The sequence below is a fragment of the Hemicordylus capensis genome, chromosome 1 (assembly GCF_027244095.1).
Source record: "Hemicordylus capensis ecotype Gifberg chromosome 1, rHemCap1.1.pri, whole genome shotgun sequence".
Lineage (NCBI taxonomy): Eukaryota > Metazoa > Chordata > Lepidosauria > Squamata > Cordylidae > Hemicordylus > Hemicordylus capensis.
This window is the reverse complement of record NC_069657.1, coordinates 233309531-233328120: the sequence shown is the minus strand read 5'-3', so window position 1 is coordinate 233328120 and position 18590 is coordinate 233309531. Positions and strand designations below refer to the sequence as shown.

At 43.2% G+C, this 18590-nt stretch overlaps 1 protein-coding gene across 3 annotated transcripts in view; it reads left to right on the top strand.

The window, feature by feature from the left end:
* Positions 1–18590, top strand: part of UBE2F (ubiquitin conjugating enzyme E2 F (putative)) — a 78166-nt gene that overhangs the window by 19163 nt on the left and 40413 nt on the right. The gene's annotated exons all lie outside the window — the stretch shown is intronic.

Sequence of the window (18590 nt, the reverse complement as noted above, 5' to 3'; positions counted from 1 at the left end):
GAGGTGTTACCCTGCCATATTATCTGGCACCCATGAGTAGGTGAGCCACTGCATTCTAGACCCACTGCAGCTTCCCAATCGTCCTCAAAGGTAACGCTAAATAATAATCTAGGTGGGAGATAACAAGGGCATGGGTCACTGTCACTTATGCCTGCCGATCAAGTTAAGGGCGTAATTGACAAACCTGATGAAGCTGGGCAGAAGCACTTCTGGCTGCAGCTTTCACCTGCTGCTCAAGCAGGAGGCGCGAGTCCAAAAGGACCCCCAAATCACGAACAAGCTCTTTTGAGGGCAGCGCCACCCCATCTAAAACAAGGTTCACATCCAGCTATTGGCCATTACGAGGACTGAATAAAAGTAATTTAGTCTTAGTAGGATTCAGTCTGAGCTTGTTTTGATTCATCCAGATCTTAATAGCTTCCAGGCATAGAGTAAGCACAGAAACAGCGTCTCCAAAATGGTCTGGGATGGTAATATATAGCTGAGTATCATCAGCGTATTGATGAAATCTCACCCCAAAATGGAAAATGACCTGACCCAGCAGCTTCATATAGATGTTAAAAAGGACAGGGGCAAGAACTGAATCCTGGGGAACTCCATAAAGGAGTTGCCATGGGTCAGAGCACCTGTCCTCAATGCATACCGACTGGACACGCCTGCTAAGGTAAGAACGGAACCACTGTAAGACAGTGCCCCCAATACCCAACCCACGCAGATAGTCAAGGAGGATAGCATGATCAATAGTGTCAAAGGCCGCTGAGAGATCTAAAAGGACCAAGAGAGGGACACTACCCTCGGCAAGGTCCCAAAGAAGGTCATCTACCAGAGTGACCAGTGCTGTCTCTGTGCTATGCCGAGGCCTGAAGTGAAGCCCGACTGATAAGAATTAAGATAATTAGTTTCTTCTAAAACCCTCTCAAGCAGGGCACATACGACCCTCTCTAACACCTTTGCTAAAAAGGGAGATTGGAGATCGGCCTATAGTTGTCAAGCACCTCAGGGTCCAGGGAGGGTTTCTTCAAGTGAGGGCGAATTATCGCCTCTTTAAGTGCTGCTGGCATGAAACCCTCACGTAATGAGGAGTTCACCAAATCCCGTAGCCAAGAATTAACATTCTCACTGGCTGTTCTAACCAGCCAGGAGGGGCAAGGGTCCAAGCAACATGTTGCCGCACCCATACCCGAAAGAATTGTGTCCATGTCCTCGACCAACTCAAAGGTGTCCCATGTAATGTCACAGGGTGGAATCTCCTCTATTTGATCTGATCCTGTAGAAGTAGAGTCCAACTCTAGCCGAAGGTGGGTGACTATCAGCAAAGAATTGAGCAAATTGATCACAGTGGCTAGATTGAATATCTACTGGATCCACTTTCCTAAGAAGGGAGCGGGTAATCAGAAATAAGGCTGCTGGACGAGAGTCAGCTGATGTGATAAGAGCGGAGAAATAGTGAGATTTCGCCACTCTTATCGTCCTAGAATATTCCTGAATATAAGTAAGTAATCACATTCGGTCAACTTCGGCACCAGTTTTCTTCCGACGACGTTCCAAGCGTCTTTTGGTTTGCTTCATCTCTCTGAGCTCCGTAGAAAACCAAGGGAGCTGGGATCCATGCACCTTAAGAGGGCGCTTGGGAGCAATTTCATCTAACGCTTTCATGGCCTCGATGTTCGAAGATTTCACGAGCTGGGTCAGAGAAACACCCACCAGATTGTAAGGAATGTCCCCAAGAGCCTTCTGGAATCTGACAGGATCCATAAGGCGCCTGGGGTGGACCATCCGTGTTGTAATGCTGTCCCGGTGGAGACAGGAGGCTGCTACAATCTGCATATTAACCAGAAAATGATTGGACCATGGCAGGGAGAGATGGCAATGTTTCCCATGACCAGATCTGCCTGCCACTGCTCCAATAAATCAACCAAGTCCAAGGTATGTCCACCCACATGAGTAAGGCCCAAAATGATCTGAGATAAGCCTATCGTAGCCATAGAGCTCATGAACTCCCGGACCATCGAACCCCCATCAGGAGCCGGAAGATTGAAATCCCCCAGAACCATAAGTCTAGGAGTCATAATCACAAGCCCTGAAACCAAATCAAGGAGCTTGGAAAGGGCAACAGATGGACAACGAGGAGGTCGATAAACCAGGAGAAGCCCAAGTTTGTCACGTCGACCCAGACTTACAGAAAGACATTCACATCCCATCACTTGTGGGGTGGGGCGCCTGATCAACATAAGATCTTCTTTAAAAATCACCCCTCCCCCCAACCATATCCTCGGGGATGATGAAACACAGAGAAGCCAGGTGGACACATCTCAGTGAGGGAAACACCCCCATCTGGATCTAACCAGGTCTCAGTGATGCAAGCCAAATCTGCCTGTTCATCTAGAAGAAGATCAAAAATGGAAGATGATTTATTACAGACAGATCTGGCATTGAACAGCAGCATCCTGAGACCATGGGTGGCTACAATCCGATCACTAAGACCGGAAGGAGAGGAAGAAGGGACAAAGGAGAGAGCCTGCCTCGAGTGGCAGGAATTTCCCTCCTTATAAGAACAAACCTTCCTCCTCCCACTATAATTCCCAGAGCCAGTCACAGTTGAAATAATCTGTCCATTTCTCCCATCAGTAAAAAAAGGCACCACCAACAATAACCATTCGCCAGGGGGCCCGAGAGAACAAAAGAGAAATTAAAAAATGAAGAGAACTAACATAAGTAAGAAAAATTAAAAGGAATAACATTAAGAAAATCTGTGAAAGTGCAAAGAAAATTTTTAAAAAATCTAAAAATTGAATAGGAGTTAAAAGGTGCCTTTTTGCCAAGTTAACAGAGGTTAGCAATAGCAATAGCACTTACATTTATATACCGCTTTATAGCCGAAGCTCTCTAAGCGGTTTACAATGATTTAGCATATTGCCCCCAACATTCTGGGTACTCTGGGTACTGGTTATTCACATGGTTGCATGTGAATGGGAGACTGGATGTGTGGGCATTGTGAGATGTTCCCCTTGGGGAATGGAGCTGCTCTGGGAAGAGTATCTAGGTTCCAGGTTCCCTCCCTGGCATCTCCAGGATAGGGCTGAGAGAGATTTCTGCCTGCAACCTTGGAGAAGCCGCTGCCAGTCTGTGTAGATAATACTGAGCTAGATGGACGAAGGGCCTGACTCAGTATATGGCAGCTTCCTATGTATATAGCTGTTACCAGTGAGAGGCTATTGCAGCCTAGAGTGGCTGTGTTTCACAGCTGCTCTGGGCTAGCATTTCTGGCAGCCTTTGGAGGGTGGAGTTAGAGAAACAATCTGCGGTTTCATTTGAGGGTGTGTTTAGATGCAACTATGATTAATGGTTAAGCTTAACCAAGGCACGCATGCCAGATCCAGATCTTGGTTAGTGCCATTGTGTGGGTTCAGACAATAAAAGTAACCTAGTTTACTTTAAAGAAACGGAGGTTGCACTTGATGTCTGAAATGGCCCATAGTCGATGTTTTAAAGTTTCCTAGTACAAGATTATTTAAAAGCTTACACCATGTAACTATATTTTCATGTGGCACATTAATACTATTTGTCGTATATACTCATTAATTTTCATGGAAAAACAGTAGTGGATTTTTTCCCCTCAGCAGTTCTTGGTAAGAAAGATTTGACTTGACTGTGAAAATTGCAAAATACACAGGGGCAATGTGTAGACATGATTAGAATGAAAGCTTTTAGAGAGATAATTGCACTAACTAGTAGGATTTTTTAAAGGAAGGAGGCCATGTGTGTGCCAGCACTGCGCAGGGGCAGCTGGGCAAGAGTGCCACCGGTCCGGCACTCACTGATAGTTGGGGGGAGCGCCGCGGGTATGGCAGTGGTGGCAAGCGGAGGAGGAGCAGGAATGGACCTGCTCTCCTCCTTGTTAAAGTGGCTGTGAATGCCCTCAGTTATAAAGGGAAAGAAAGGAGTATACTTCTAATGTTTTAAATGATTTTTAATCCCCTTGTTTTGGAAATATTGGATTTTTGGAATAATTATAAATCGGAGGTCTCTGGTGTTTAAAATTGGACTAGAAAGATATTATTTGTGGAGTTCACAATAAAGTTCTTGGAGGATGTTGATGTACAACTCTGATAATGGAAGAGTGAGAGGTATTTTAAAGCAGCTGTGATTAAGCTCTTCAGTCTTCCACGGACAATCTTTTATTTAAAACTCTAGGTTGTTGCTTATTAGCTAATTTACTAAAGGGAATAAAAGTAAAAAGAGATTACATATTTCTCCTGAGCAAGGATTGCTAAAAGCTGGAAAATGACTCAAGATAGACCAGCTTTTGTTTGGGAAAGAGCTAGATGAAGTTACAGATACTCCTGCAACATCTAACAAATACACTGCCTTGGGGTCTGAAATCTTCTTTAATAGTCAGGATGCTAATATCAGTTCTTAATACTAAGAACTGATGATGAACAACAAGAAAGCTGCCCTAAGGAGGGAGGGCAAATGGAAATATCTGACCGTTTAACATTTAACGCAAATTCATAGCAGAACATTGTCTATTCAATTGTAAGACAATTATAAATTTATTTGAAACATTTCACTTTATTGAAGGAAAGCTAAATGGAATTAGAAAATTGCTAGATTGTTTTATGGAAGAAAATGGTAATCGAGAAGAAAGCAAGGAAGACAACAAGTGGGAGTGTTTAATAGGCAAATTGCCTATACAATTCTACCTCTTTACCAGTGATGGTGATAAAATAGCGTTAGCGGCATTTGTTAAATTATCAGGTTGTGAGCTTCTGCTTGTTAATGTCCATATACTGTATAGTATGAATAAAAACACAAATTAAAGAAATGTGGACTAAATTTAAAAGATATATAATAGAACAGTGTATCGTTAATCCAAGGACTCAAATTATCATAGATGGTTATTTTAATGTGAGATTAGGACCTAATAATGAAACCTTATGACAGGTATTGTTCTCAGCCACTGGATGATTTGAAAACAGATTTCACTAAAGTGTGCTGCCAAGAACATGGTTTTTTTAGGGATGTGCCCGAACTAGCTCAGGCAGCCGTGGGCAGGGCAGGAATTGGCTACTTTTAATACAAGGTAAGCAGGTCCTTACCTGCTCTGCTGCCCCTCACCGCTTTTCTGGGCACGGTGCTCGCTGTCCAGAAGGCCATGTGCAGCTGCAGCGCTGCTCCCAGCAGCCTGCGTGCTGTGTCCACACATGATAATGTGTGTACATGGTCAGCAACACCGTGCTGGGAGACCATGTGTGTGCTGATGTCGCGTGTGCATGCCACCTTTTGGACCACGAGCACCACGCCTGGAAAAGCAACTATGAACTGGGGCAGCAGAGAAGGACCTGCTTACCTGGTTTTTAAAGGAACCAATCCCTGGTGAACCAGTTTGGATGTGGGCACCCAAACTGGTTTGACAGTTAGCTAAAAAGGTGCTGAACTGGTTTGGGCATATCCCTATATGGTCTGCAGTTTTGTGAGTATATGTCTTTGGCAAGTTGCAAATTGTTTAGATTTATATATACTTAATGGCTCTGTGTAAACTGATTATTCTGCAGACTACACCTTTTGGAGTGGCAAGAGATTAAGCACAGTAGATTATGTAATAACCTCTCAAGAAATTATTAGGAAGATGGAGAGGTTTATGGTGGGATACTGGCCAGAAGGTGATCACTGAGTCCAGAGTTAAGTCAGCTACATTTGAAGAAGGTATATTGCCCAAAGCTTGAATCTGAAGCTCCGAGAAGATGATAGTATTACAAAAGGCAGTATTGGAAGGGGGATTTGAGGAGACTGTGATAGATCAATGTATTTTAATAATTCAGGAATTGCAAGGACATCTGGTCCATAGATCCATGGGGATGAGGACACACACACACACACTCTCTCTCTCTCTCCCCCTAGTGAACCAACTGGACAATTTAGACTTGCACCCTCCAAAACTAGCTCAAAGAAATATTTCAGACTTGTTTTATGCGGGCAATGTGGCAGTTTTGTCACTAATTGTTATAGGGCTTAAGAGGGCCCTGCAGATACTCGCCAAATATAGGGTTTGAATAGGGTTTGCAGATAAATCATCCAAAAATCAAAATTATGGCTTTCGTGCAACAAAACAAAAGAACAGAAGAGGAGGTTGTGAATAAATGGTCATGAGATTGAGCAGTTTAAGGTGTATAAATATTTGGGAATAGTGTTCTCGAGGAGAGCTGGTCTTGTGGTAGCAAGCATGACTTGTCCCCATAGCTAAGCAGGGTCTGCCCTGGTTGCATCTGAATGGGAGACTTGATGTGTAAGCACTGCAAGATATTCCCCTCAGGGATGAAGCCGCTCTGGGAAGAGCAGAAGGTTTCAAGTTCCCTCCCTGGCTTCTCCAAGATAGGGCTGAGAGAGATTGCTGCCTGCAACCTTGGAGAAACCGCTGCCAGTCTGTGAAGACAATACTGAGCTAGATAGACCAATGGTCTGACTCAGTATATGGCAGTTTCCTATGTTCCTATGTGTTACAAGCTTCTAGTAGTAGACGTGTGCTTAAAGAATATATTACTCAATCTGCATCAAGGAGTGCATCTGCTATACAGAAATATTATAACGTTAACTAGTTTGACCAGCATACAGCAACTGCACGCTAGTAGATTGTTCTTGTCGCCTCCCACCATCACCACAGCCCCCTCATTTCAGAAACCTCCCCACCCTCACCTAAGCCCCGCTCCTGCTCATCACTACCTCTTCCTCCTCTCAGGGCCCGAGTTCAGTGAGGTTCAAGCTCTTTCTGTGGGCCTGCCTGCCACCCAAATGTAAGGTTGGGCCACTTTCAGTATGTGCCGAGACCCCAAATGAGCTGAAAATGGCCTGACCTGACATTTGAGCAGCAGGTGGGCCCATGGAAGGAACTTTCTCCACCATCATCTCCGCCGTTGTCTCCCCTCTCCGTTCCCAGTGCCACGCTGCACTGGCTGCATCCCCACCATCACCATCCTGCTGCACAGCGGTGGTTTCTAAAGGTTAAAAAAAATAAGATTTAACTTTCCTCCGCCTCAAGCCCTTGAGCCAGGGCAGCAAATCTTTTTTCCCTACGGGCAGCGAAAAGCTTACTTCTTCCCTGCCGCCTCCTCCCAACAGAAGGAGCAGCAGCGGCAGTTGACCGGCCCTTTATTTTCTGTCACTACCATTGCTGCTTCCTTTCTGTGTCTCCTCCTTCTCCCTCCTCCAGGCACCTGCTGCAGTGGGGGCGGGCTTGGTGGGGGTGGAGCTTGCCATGTACCACTTAAGTGTTTTATAAATATAGATGTTCCTGCAGCCCTTAAACATTTTGAGTTCAAAGTTATTTCCCAAATATTATATGGGGCACAACTCAGGCCTTACAATAATTATAGTCCAATTGAAGCTGTTCAAATGAAATTTTTAAGGGTGATTCTACAGGTGGCAAGGGGAACCTCTAATTCCTTTTATGGTTGGAGACTGGTATGGGTAAAATTGAGATTTGAATGTGTATCTGTTCACATAATTATTGGCTTAAAGTGAAGTTACATCTCGTGGTGTTGGTTGCTTTAATACTAAAAGATGAGTTTAACTCTTCTTGGAAACAAACGATAAATACAAAATTTAGTACCATTGATTTTAATTTATCATTTCAAGTTAATGTAGGTATAGAGAAGTTTAAAGTCAGTGGTTAAGCAATGACTAACAGATGTACAGTAGGTAGATAGAGCAATGTAGCATGGATTCCTGAATGCTGTAAGAGTTTGCACCAAAACCGGGGGAGTAGATTGGCTAATTACTTCGCATCTCTTGTAACTCCATCACATAGGAGAACATTTGTGTGAGCAAGATCTGATGCCCTTCCCTCAGCAGTTTTGGAAGGGAGATAGCTAAAAATCCCTATGGAGAACAAAAATGCCCATGTGGTGCTGATTCAGAATCTATTGAGGATATGTTTCTATACTGTCAGTTATATCAAGATGCACAGAGAAAGCTAATAATTCCTCTGAAAGGAAAATTTCCTAGATGTTCAGATGAGTTCTATATTGCCTGGTTGCTATCTGATCATAATAATGATATAACATACAAAGTTGCATGGTTTTGTGCTATAATTTGTAGAATTTCCCATTGGATGAATTAAGAACTGTTCTCCATTTTTCTTATACTGTTTTATTCATATTTATGCATAATTGTATTGAGACTTTGTTTTAAGATGTCTTAATCCAAGGGTGCTGTTAATATTGGTTGCAGACCACAGTAAAGTTGAGTACTCATTCATTCATTCATTCATTCAATGTCTATACTGCCTTTCCAAATATGGCTCAGGGCAGTTTGCGCAGAGAAATAACAAACAAATAAGATGGAAGTCTTATTTAGTCGCTTATGTCCAATATCACTATACTGAGGCAACACAAAGATGAAAGTTAAAATCTTAGATGGCATCTGACCTTGTTCCAGTATATGACCTGAATTGATTCTTGTATGAAAGTGCTGTAATTGATTTGGCAATCAGTATTGCAAAGCTCAAACCAATGTATTAGACCTCATTTGAAGAAACCTGCCCTGAATATCTCGGAGTTACTGTTAACCACTCAGAGACTGAAGTTTGGGGCGGTGTATAAATCTGATAGATAGATGGATAACCATCTCTTTTGAACTACATTTGCTTTATCTTTATCTTAAACAGACTCTTGTTATAAAAACTATTCATCTCAAGTCAGAAAATACTTAAACATCTATTGTTACCTTGCTCTTTTTTCTGCATTAGAAAAGCATGCATAGCATATTTTACATGTTTTCTTAGTAGGTAGGGAGACAATCCAAAACACTAACCATTTTCTAATGCTAGATCAACAGTGACTGAACCTGCTCTGTACAAATAGGGGATGGGGAAAAATAGATGTTCTAAAATCTCTATTCCCTCATCACTACTCTTGGTGTTTCCTCAGTCTGTCTATGATGATTGTGAAATATAGACCCTTCTATTAATTTCTGTAACATACTCCGAGCACTAGCGATAGGTCAGAATTTAAATAATGTAAATATTCAATATCTTTGTCTCTCCCAGCCCCCATTTCCTGTTGAATATTACTAATCCTGGTGGCAAAAGACAATGTGCTTGGCAATTGTATCTTTGAGAGTACCATAGGACTAATTCTTGGAAACTAGCCGACCCTGCACAGAGAATCTTTGTGCTCTTTGGGGCTGGCGGTTACCTCTTCCCCCCCCCCCTCTTCTGCCCCAGTATCTGCTTCCGGGCCCAGCCACTTCTCCTCCCCGCTGCCACTTCTGCCACCCGCTTTCTTTCCCCCCTCCTGAGCCTTGCCTCTGCAGCCAGGCTGGGCCCACCACCTCTGGCCTCCATGGCCGGGCTGCTACCGTGGCAACCAATCCTCCTGGATGCGCCTCAGCCAGTTAGGTGCGTCTGCTGCCCAGCCAATCAGCTGGGCTCTGGGACGCACATTCCAAGGCACACCCAGGAGAATTAATATAATAGATAGATGTAGAGACAGAAGGTTCTTCAGAAAATCATGGTGGTGATGGAACTGCAATCTAAACTGAAAGAGATCCTGCTAAAGAGATTGATAAAGATGTTTCCTCCAAATCAGAAAAAGAGACAAACGTATGATCCCTAACTTTGGCTGATACACCAGCTATGCCCACTTCTCGAGACAAATGACCTTAAAACAGTGGTGCATGTGCTGGTAACATCCAGGCTTGACTACTGCAGTGCACTCTACATTGGGCTACCTTTGTAGGTAGTTTGGAAACTGCAGCTGGTGTAGAATGTGGCAGCCAGGTTGGTCTCCAGGCAGTGTTCCCTCTAACAAGGATTCCCAGGTATTGTTGACTACAACGCCCAGCCTCCCCAGCTGCATTAGCCTTTGCTTGAGGATTATAGGAGTTTTAGTCAACAACATTTGGGAATCCCTGTTAGAGGGAACACTGTCTCCAAGGCCACCCATAGAGACCACACTACTTCTATTCTAAAAGAAGTGGCTGCCAATTGGTTTGGGGGCAAAATACAAAGTGCTGTTTATTACCTATAAAGCCCTGAATGGCTTGGGCCCATGTTATATAAGAGAGCACCTACTTCTTCATGAACCTCATTGCCTATTAAAATCATTGGAGGAGGTCCAGTTGTGGTTGCCACTAGCTCGCTAACACACGCCCAAATGAAATTAGAATCCCTTCTCTGGTTGTGTTTAAATGACTTTTGAAAACATACTTGTTTCATCAGGCTCTTAGTTTATGATGTTTTTAAGTTTTATTTACAGTAATCTTAATCTGTTTTATATGACCTTTGGGTTTTAGCTACTGTTTGTTTAGATTGTAAACTACTCTGAGATTTTATATAGGGTGGTACATAAATATGTTAAATAAAATAAACTAGGAATGGCTCTAGTCGAGATAGTGGTGATTGTGTGGAGCAGGTTGTTCATATTTGTTGTAAACTGCCCAGAGATGTGAGTTTGAGGCAGTGTACAAATATACTAAGTAAATCATTTAAACCATTATTATTAGGTTCAGTTTCACTTAGTACGAAGTAATTGTAGCATGACAAGTTACAAGTACTTGACCAGTTTCATCATATAGCACAGACTATATTGAATCTTATTTGTTCAGCTTCCTGAGAAGCAGCTTTGTACAGGTTTAATCAAAAGAACACTTGAGAAAATTGATACTGCACTTTGCAGATGATTTTTAATCCGAATACAACAGGAGAAAACATTATCTTGCACTTTGGGACCAAAATGTATTTCTGAGTTCAAAGAATCCTTTTAGGAATTCAGCAATCTAGTTTTCACAGTGATACTCTTAGCTGCTAATTATGAATACCTGCAGCTTGCCCAGACTGAAGGGCTTAGCAGGCTGCACCAAAATGTATCAAGTGCCTTCTTCCTTTAAACTTTGAAGGAGGCATTTCATGAAGATGAAGAGACTTTACTTTTCTTCCTGGTCTTTAGGGCATTCCAACAAGACAGCTCCCATTCTGATAAGAGGGCCCTGCCATATGCCATACTGGTATCTTAACTGTTACGGATCCTTATTGGAGAATTCAGCTGGCCTATAGAGGGTCTGGTAAGCTCTGCTTTTAATATATTGCACTTCTTCATGATTTATAACCCAAAGGATATAAAATAACAATGGAAGACATTTTAAGATGTGAAATATATTAAACCAGCACTTAGTTTATCATCTCTCTGCTTTCTTCATAATTGTAGCAGAATACAGGAGAACCTTATTAATAGTGGAACTGCTATTAGCAGAACTTCTATTTGCATATCCACGGGGGGGGGGAGGTGGTCCTCATTGACACCCTTTTTCAGTATCAGTTGATGTGAAGCAGTTAAAGCTCATGTGTACATGGTTCCTAGAGGGCCGGAAGTGACCGTGGAGGTCATTTCTGGCCACCATTTTGTTACACAGAGCTGAAGAGGTGGCAGAAGGAGCCATTTTGTGACTCATTTTAAAAAAACATCCCCCCCCACACACGCACGTGGTTTGAAGGGGCATTTCACTCTTTGAAGGACATTCCTGGGCAAATTGGGGGCCCGTGGAGCACGCTACAGAGACTTTTGGTGCCATTTTGCCACTTAATTTTTTTTTCCTCCTCCAGCCTGAAATCTTACCCCCTTTCGGGGTACGAGTAGAGGTGCCATTCAGCTGAACAGCCCTCCCCCAACACACCCACTCCAGGAGGGCATCAGGACATAACAGGCGTGTACTAGACATGTCTCCCTTTTAATCATGTGGGCTGGAAGATATCGTCTGAACTGGTCCACTCCCTGTTAACGAAACCTGATATTCTAAGAAACACAGTGAACACCAAATTCCACAATTGGGGAAATACAAGCAGGCCTGATTAATACGGAACCTGATAGCAGTGATCATTTAGCATTACTCTCCCCCCACCCCCCAACCTACAGCCTTATGCCATAACCTCACTCTCACTGGCATCTCCTCACTTTGGTGTGCTTGTATCTGAATACATTATGGAAGAACATTGTCAGGAAATTGCCCTCTTAGTGTTTCTTTTGATATGAACAGTTTGTAATTGCATGCTCTTAAACCATATAGTGTGCTGTCATATGACTGTAACTTAGGATTTGCAGCTCGCTTCCAAATGCTTACTGCTCAGCTCCCTTACAATCCAAATGTTTAAAGCTCCTTCTGCACTTGTATACATCATAGCCCAGCACCATTCGCTTCTTGTATCTTGAAGGGAAGCCTTTCTCATTATACTCAAAGAAAGGCTCCCCTTTGAGACCTAAGAAGTGAAAGGTGCTGGACTGTGTTAGTGAGGTATATGGACAGCAACCTAGAACAAATCTCATCAGAGAAAAGGAACTTGGGGAAGAGTCATGTACATGCCACAGGACAGAAAGACGTATCCGTAATCAAATGGAGGTGGGAAGAGGCTGTAATGTGTAGAACTAGATTAATATATTTCTGAAATACTAGAATGAAAAGACTAGGCATAACTGTGGAAAGTCTTAATAAGCACAATGGACCTCAATGATTCAGCTATGTTGGCTGTTTAGAGAAAAGCAGCCTTGAGTATGTTCAGAGATGAAACATTTCAGGTGATACTTTGTCACAATGAACAAATAAAACACTTCCAGTTAATCATAGGTTGTACACATGACTCCATATAGCATTGGCAACTTGGATGGGCAGTTTCCTGTTGTGCACTCCAAGTCTAGTTTATCTGTCGCAGCAGAAACATGCACTTCTGAGGCCATACTTCTTTTTGACATATCCTGCAAAGTTGTAAATCTAATTGACTAATAGGCCTCTCTCTGCCAAGGTATAAACATAATCCATCTGCGAAATGCATCTTACATCTCTCAATTTGCTGAGGATGTCACTCCCATAAATACATTCTCTAGTTCTGCACTGTGGACCTACATCTTCAGGCTCCTTGCCTGGAATTTCTGCTGGTTAATGTCTCTGTTTCCTTGAAGCTTATTCAAATGGCAGCCCAGTCCCTTGCCATTCCGTTCCTGGAAAACCTCGCAGTTGGTGAATTTGCAGTAGACGAGCAATAGGAAAGCATAGGAAATGGGATTGGGGGAATCATGGTCGTGGAAGGGCTGAAAAACAAGGTAAAAAACAAAGAATTACCCCCTGAACTCCTGGAAATCAGCCCCTGACCCCACCCTCCCCACTTAAAAAAAAACTGCCAAACCACGGATACTCAGGTCGGTGAAACCAGTGACAAATTCCCAGCTGTGGATACTTAAATCCATGATTTGGAAACCTGCGGTTGGAGAGGGACAAATTTTGAAAACCTCTTTCCAAGCAGAGTGTTGCCTGGATTTTTTGCTATACATACATATACAGGTTAGGAAAATATTATTCACATTCCCTATCTAGATGATTTTTGCGGCGGGAATTCATGCTTGTATAAGGACAAAAGGTGTCCTTCGATTAAATTTCTAGTACAAAACTTTGAGAAACAAGTTGAAATGGGTGAGTGCTGCATTTTAAATGCTTTAAGACCTTAAGTCTATCAGTTGCCCTAAATTTGTTCACCAAACGGAGATCTTCAGGAGTGAAATGGGAACTTACCATATTCTTGGGACAAGTTTAACATATTGCTCACATCCCAGCTGGATTACTGCAACGTGCTCTAAATGGGACTGTCTTTGAAAAGCACCTCGTACCGAATGCAGCAGGGCAGTTCATATTGTAGGCTTCTGGTGTGGAACATATTACTCCCGTCTTGTCCTGCTTGCATTGGTTTTCATGAACCAGAACCCAAGCTGTTTATGACTTTAAAGGTAGCTTAAGGGCCATCTGTTCCCATATGAATCTCTCTGCTCTTTATGATCTTCTGGAGAGACTCTGCTGTGCATGCCACATGTGCAGAGATTTGGTTTCCTCTGTGGATAGAAATCGAATTAATAATAATAATAATAATAATAATTAATAATAGATGAGTCCAGGTTCTGGAATTTCCTCCCTCAGGAGGCCTGTACTATTATTGCAGTTTAAATGGTGATTATTGTATGTATTCTTTAATGCTATATGCTGCCTTGGGATTTTAGTGAAAAGTGGCTTAAAAATGTAACCAATCCAAGCCATTGCCTTTTGCCGATTGCCTATTCTGGTGATGTGAGAGTTTGAGCAGATATGAAGAGTGAGAGTGATCTGGACAGACTTGTTAAAATGCCTCATGTTTTTGAGAATAATCAAGAGTTTCCCTCCTCCCCCAGAATGAAAAACCAGTTATAATGCAGTAACATGGGATGTGCTAATAATTTACTGTATTTACCTGAATCGAAGGCTAGATTTTTTCCAAGTTCTTTGATGTTAGAAATCAGAAATGATGTTAGAATTTAAGACAATTTAAGTTGTCTTAAATTCAAAGTCCTCTTCCTTATACAAGTATAACCTGTCTTTAACCTGCATTTTTAAAGAGGTCGACTTAAATTTTGAGTTGTCTCTTATTTGAGTACATATAGTATACAGTAGTTTGTTGTCTGATAGTTTACACCCACATCTATAGAGAAATTGTCCAAAGGAAATAGATCTACCAATAAGCAGTTCTGCTAAAGGTGTGAAATATAGTTGGCTTGAGTTACTTTATTATGACAGCTGAAGGAGATCTATCTAAAGAAAAGAACATCATGTTCTTGGAATTTGTGGAGAGTAGGTCGCTGCTGTTGCTATCAAATACTTGACTAATCATCAAATGTTTATAGCCACCTTCTGGACCCAAAAAACCCACCCACCCCCACTCAAATTAACAACAACAAAAACTGATTAAAATCCACTAAAAACAAATCAGTTGTAGAAAGAGGAACAGAAAACAGCACCTAATATTATAGTAAGGAAAAATTAACTTACAAACATGGTGTAACACAAATTCTCGTAATGCACAAGTAAAAAGACGACTGCTTAGGATTCCACGACCTGAGCACTTCAACCAAAGAAGCTCTGTCTCACTAACAACTTTGGATAGCAGTGAAGCAGAAACCAGGGCCTCTCTTTTGTTTTTTACATCCTGTATCATGTTGTTCAAGTTGGCATGTATGGGTTTTCAGGTAATTGCTCATTCAGACACTGACCAGACCTAGACCAGCTTGGGTTCAGCAAGGTGGCTATATCATATGCTCTCAGAACATGTGCTGGGACTATTGATGATCTTAGTGAGCAGGCAGCATTATATGAAAGATGATGGTCTTTTTCATATCCCAGTCTATGGACCATTTATAAGTGTATAGGTGATTCCCAGCATTTTGATTTTGCCTGGAAAATGGAAACAAAGCAAGTGAAAATTTAATTTTACTGGCATGCTCTGAAAAAGACTTAAAACTGGTTGCAGTGTTTTGCATCGGCAAAGTGTCTGAACATTTTTCAAAGGCAGGCCCACATAATTGCCGTAACTAACCTGGATATGACCAGGACATGTGTGTAAATAGCCAGCTCGGTTTTTCTAGCCAAAGGTGCCATTGGAACACAAGGCAAAGTTGTGGGAAAGCACTTCTAGTCACAGCTGCTGTCTCACTGTCCAGGAGCAAAGCTGAGCCCAGGAGCACCCCCAGGCTGCAAACCTGATCCTTTGAAGGAAGTGCAGCTCTGTTCAGAATGGGTCTTACACCTAACTTTATATTGGCTCTTTGTGTGACCAATAGCGCTTCTGTCTTGTCTAGACCCAGAAGCTGCCTTCAGCAGCGGTGCTCCCTGCGGTGGCAGTGCAGCAGCGGCACCTGGCCTCTGTGCATGCAGCTGCTGTGGGGAGCGCCTCTGTTGCAGGCAGCTTCCAAGTACTGGAAAATACTCATTTTCAAAGTACTCCTTTACTTTGAAAGATGCCTCTAGTTGCCAGAATGGTTCACAGACCATATTCAGTCCAACCCATGAAATATGGTCCACGCACACCCCTAGACTTGCCTACCAGGTGGGATAAGAGCCATTGAACAACAAACCTGTCTCCCAAGAGGTTAAAAAAAGTGCTACTGCCATACCAGCACCTATTTTGTGTGGATTCTGGTGACAACAAATAGATGCTATTGTTGCTTCGATCAAGTTCCAAAATTCAAAAGAATTTATTTATATTTAGTTATTTTAAAAATATTTATACCCCACCCCTCCCATGCACTACTGCTTGGTGCGGCTCACAATAGGATGGACACACATACAATAAAAGTAATAAAATTAACTATTTTTTTTTTTAAAGTCAGATTAAAAACCACCATTATTAGGTCCAAATTAAAACTGAAAATTATAAAAAGCTAAAGAACCTGCCAGATATAACAAAATAATAATGGAGCATTAAAAGCCTCCTTTAAAAAGTTACATTTTAAGATTTTTTTAAAAACACTGAGGGAGGGAGCATGGCGAAGCTCTTCAGCGAGGATGTTCCAAAGCCAAGGAGCCACAACCGAAAAGGCCCTGTCTCTAGTCCCCACCACTGGATCTCTGTTAGTGGAGGGATCATGAGCAGAGCCTGAGATGATGAGCGGAGGGCCCTGGCAGATTCATATGGGTGAATGCAGTCTGACAGGTACCCCGGCCCCAAACCGTGTAGGGCTTTAAAGGTCAATACCAGCATCTTGAATCTAGCCCGGAAGAAGACCGGTAGCCAATGAAGCACAGGATGGGTGTAATACTCGTGAAGCGACTTGCACCCATGAGCATCCTTGCGGCAGCATTCTGAACCAACTGAAGCTTCCGAACAGTCTTCAAGGGCAGCCCCACGTAGAGCACGTTGCAGTAGTCCAATCTGGATGTTACCAGCGCATGAGTGACTGAGGTCAAGTCCGACTTCTCCAAGTAGGGTCGCAGCCGGCATACCAGCCGTAGTTGGTGAAAGGTGCTTCTGCACACCACCACCACCTGCACCTCCAAGGACAGTGTTGGGTCCAGAAGCATCCCCAAGCTGTGGGCTTTGTCTTTCAGAGGAAGCGTGACCCTTTCCAAGATCAGATTTACCTCATTACTTGGATGATCAGTTCTACTAACCCAGAGCACCTCCGTCTTATCTGGATTGAGTTTTAGCTTGTTTGCCCTCATCCAGTCCAGAACAGCCTCCAAGCCCAGGTTAGAGCATCCACTTCCTCCCTGGTGTCTGCTGACTTAAAAGATAGGTAGAGCCAGGTGTTATCAGCATATTGATGGCACCGCAGCCCACACCTACGGATGACCTCTCCCAGGGGCTTCATCTAAATGTTAAACAGCATGGGGAACAGAATACATCCTTGTGGCACCCCATAGGCCAAAGGCCAAGCAGTGGAGCAGGCATCCCCCAGCACCACCTTCTGAGTACAAGCCCCTAGGTAGGAATGGAGCGGCTTTTTAACCGTGCCCCCAAGTCCCAACCCAGAGAGACGTCCCAGAAGGATACCATGGTTGATGGTATTGAAAGCAGCTGAGAGGTCCAGGAGGCTCAACAGAGTCACACTCCCTTTGTCTGTCTCCCGGCGTAAATCATCCACCAGAGTGACCAAGGCAGTTTCAGTCCCATATCCAGGTCAGAAGCCAGACTGTAAAGGATCTCAGTAATCAGATTCATCCAGGGCTGCCTGGAGCTGAGACACCACAACGCTCTTCAACACCTTGCCCAAGAAGGGGAGGTTTGAAACTGGTCAAAAGTTATTTAAGTCATCTGGGTCCAATGAGCGCTTTTAAAGGAGGGGCCTAATGACTGCCTCCTTCAGGCAAGGGGGGACCACCCCCTGCTCTAAAGAGGCATTCACCACCCACGGACCCAGTCCCCTTCCTACAAGCCTTCACCAACATGAATGGCAAGGTTCGAGGACACACGTGATAGACCCCAACCTTCCAAGCAGCCTGTCCACCACCTCAGGCAACACAGTCTGAAAATCATCCAATATAACAAGACCAGATGGTGTGTCCGCAACATCCAGTTCCAGTGCCGCAAAAATCTTGGTATCCAAGTCAGAACGGATATGAGCGATTTTAATCTGCAAAATGGTAAAGCAAATCGGTCACAGTGGGCTACCGAATGTTAAAGTAGGAGCCTTTTAAAAAAAGAACCTAAATATTCAAACATTAGGATTAGTGTTCAAATATTTAGATTAGAGTCCTAATTTTTTAGCACAAGGGAGGAGAGCTGGTCTGGTGGTACCAAGCATGGATTCTCCACTTTGCTAAGCAGGGTCTGCCTTGGCTTGCATATTAATGGGAGATTACATGTGTGAGCACTGTAAAATATTCCCCTTTGAGGGTGGGGCTGCTCCGAGAAGAACACCTGCATGATTACATGCAGAAGGTTCCAAGTTCCTGCCCTGGTGAATCCAAGATAGGGATGAGAGAGACTCCTGCCTGTAACCTTGGAGAAACTGCTGCCAGTCTGTGTAGACAATACTGAGCCAGATGGACCAATGGTCTGACTCAATAGAAGGCAATTGCCTATGTTCCTATTTTCCTACTTAATAGGTGGAGGGTGATTGTGTATCACTATAAATTATTTTAGGGCATCAGAATATCAGGTTTGAGAGCCCCTGCCCTAGTGGATAGAAATTCTGAGTGATATATTTGGTGCCAGGATATGCCCCAGAAGTATTGCTGTAGTCAGATAAACATTACAGCAAGCTAACGGAACCTGGTGCAAAATCTGTTGACGGCAGCAAAATACATTT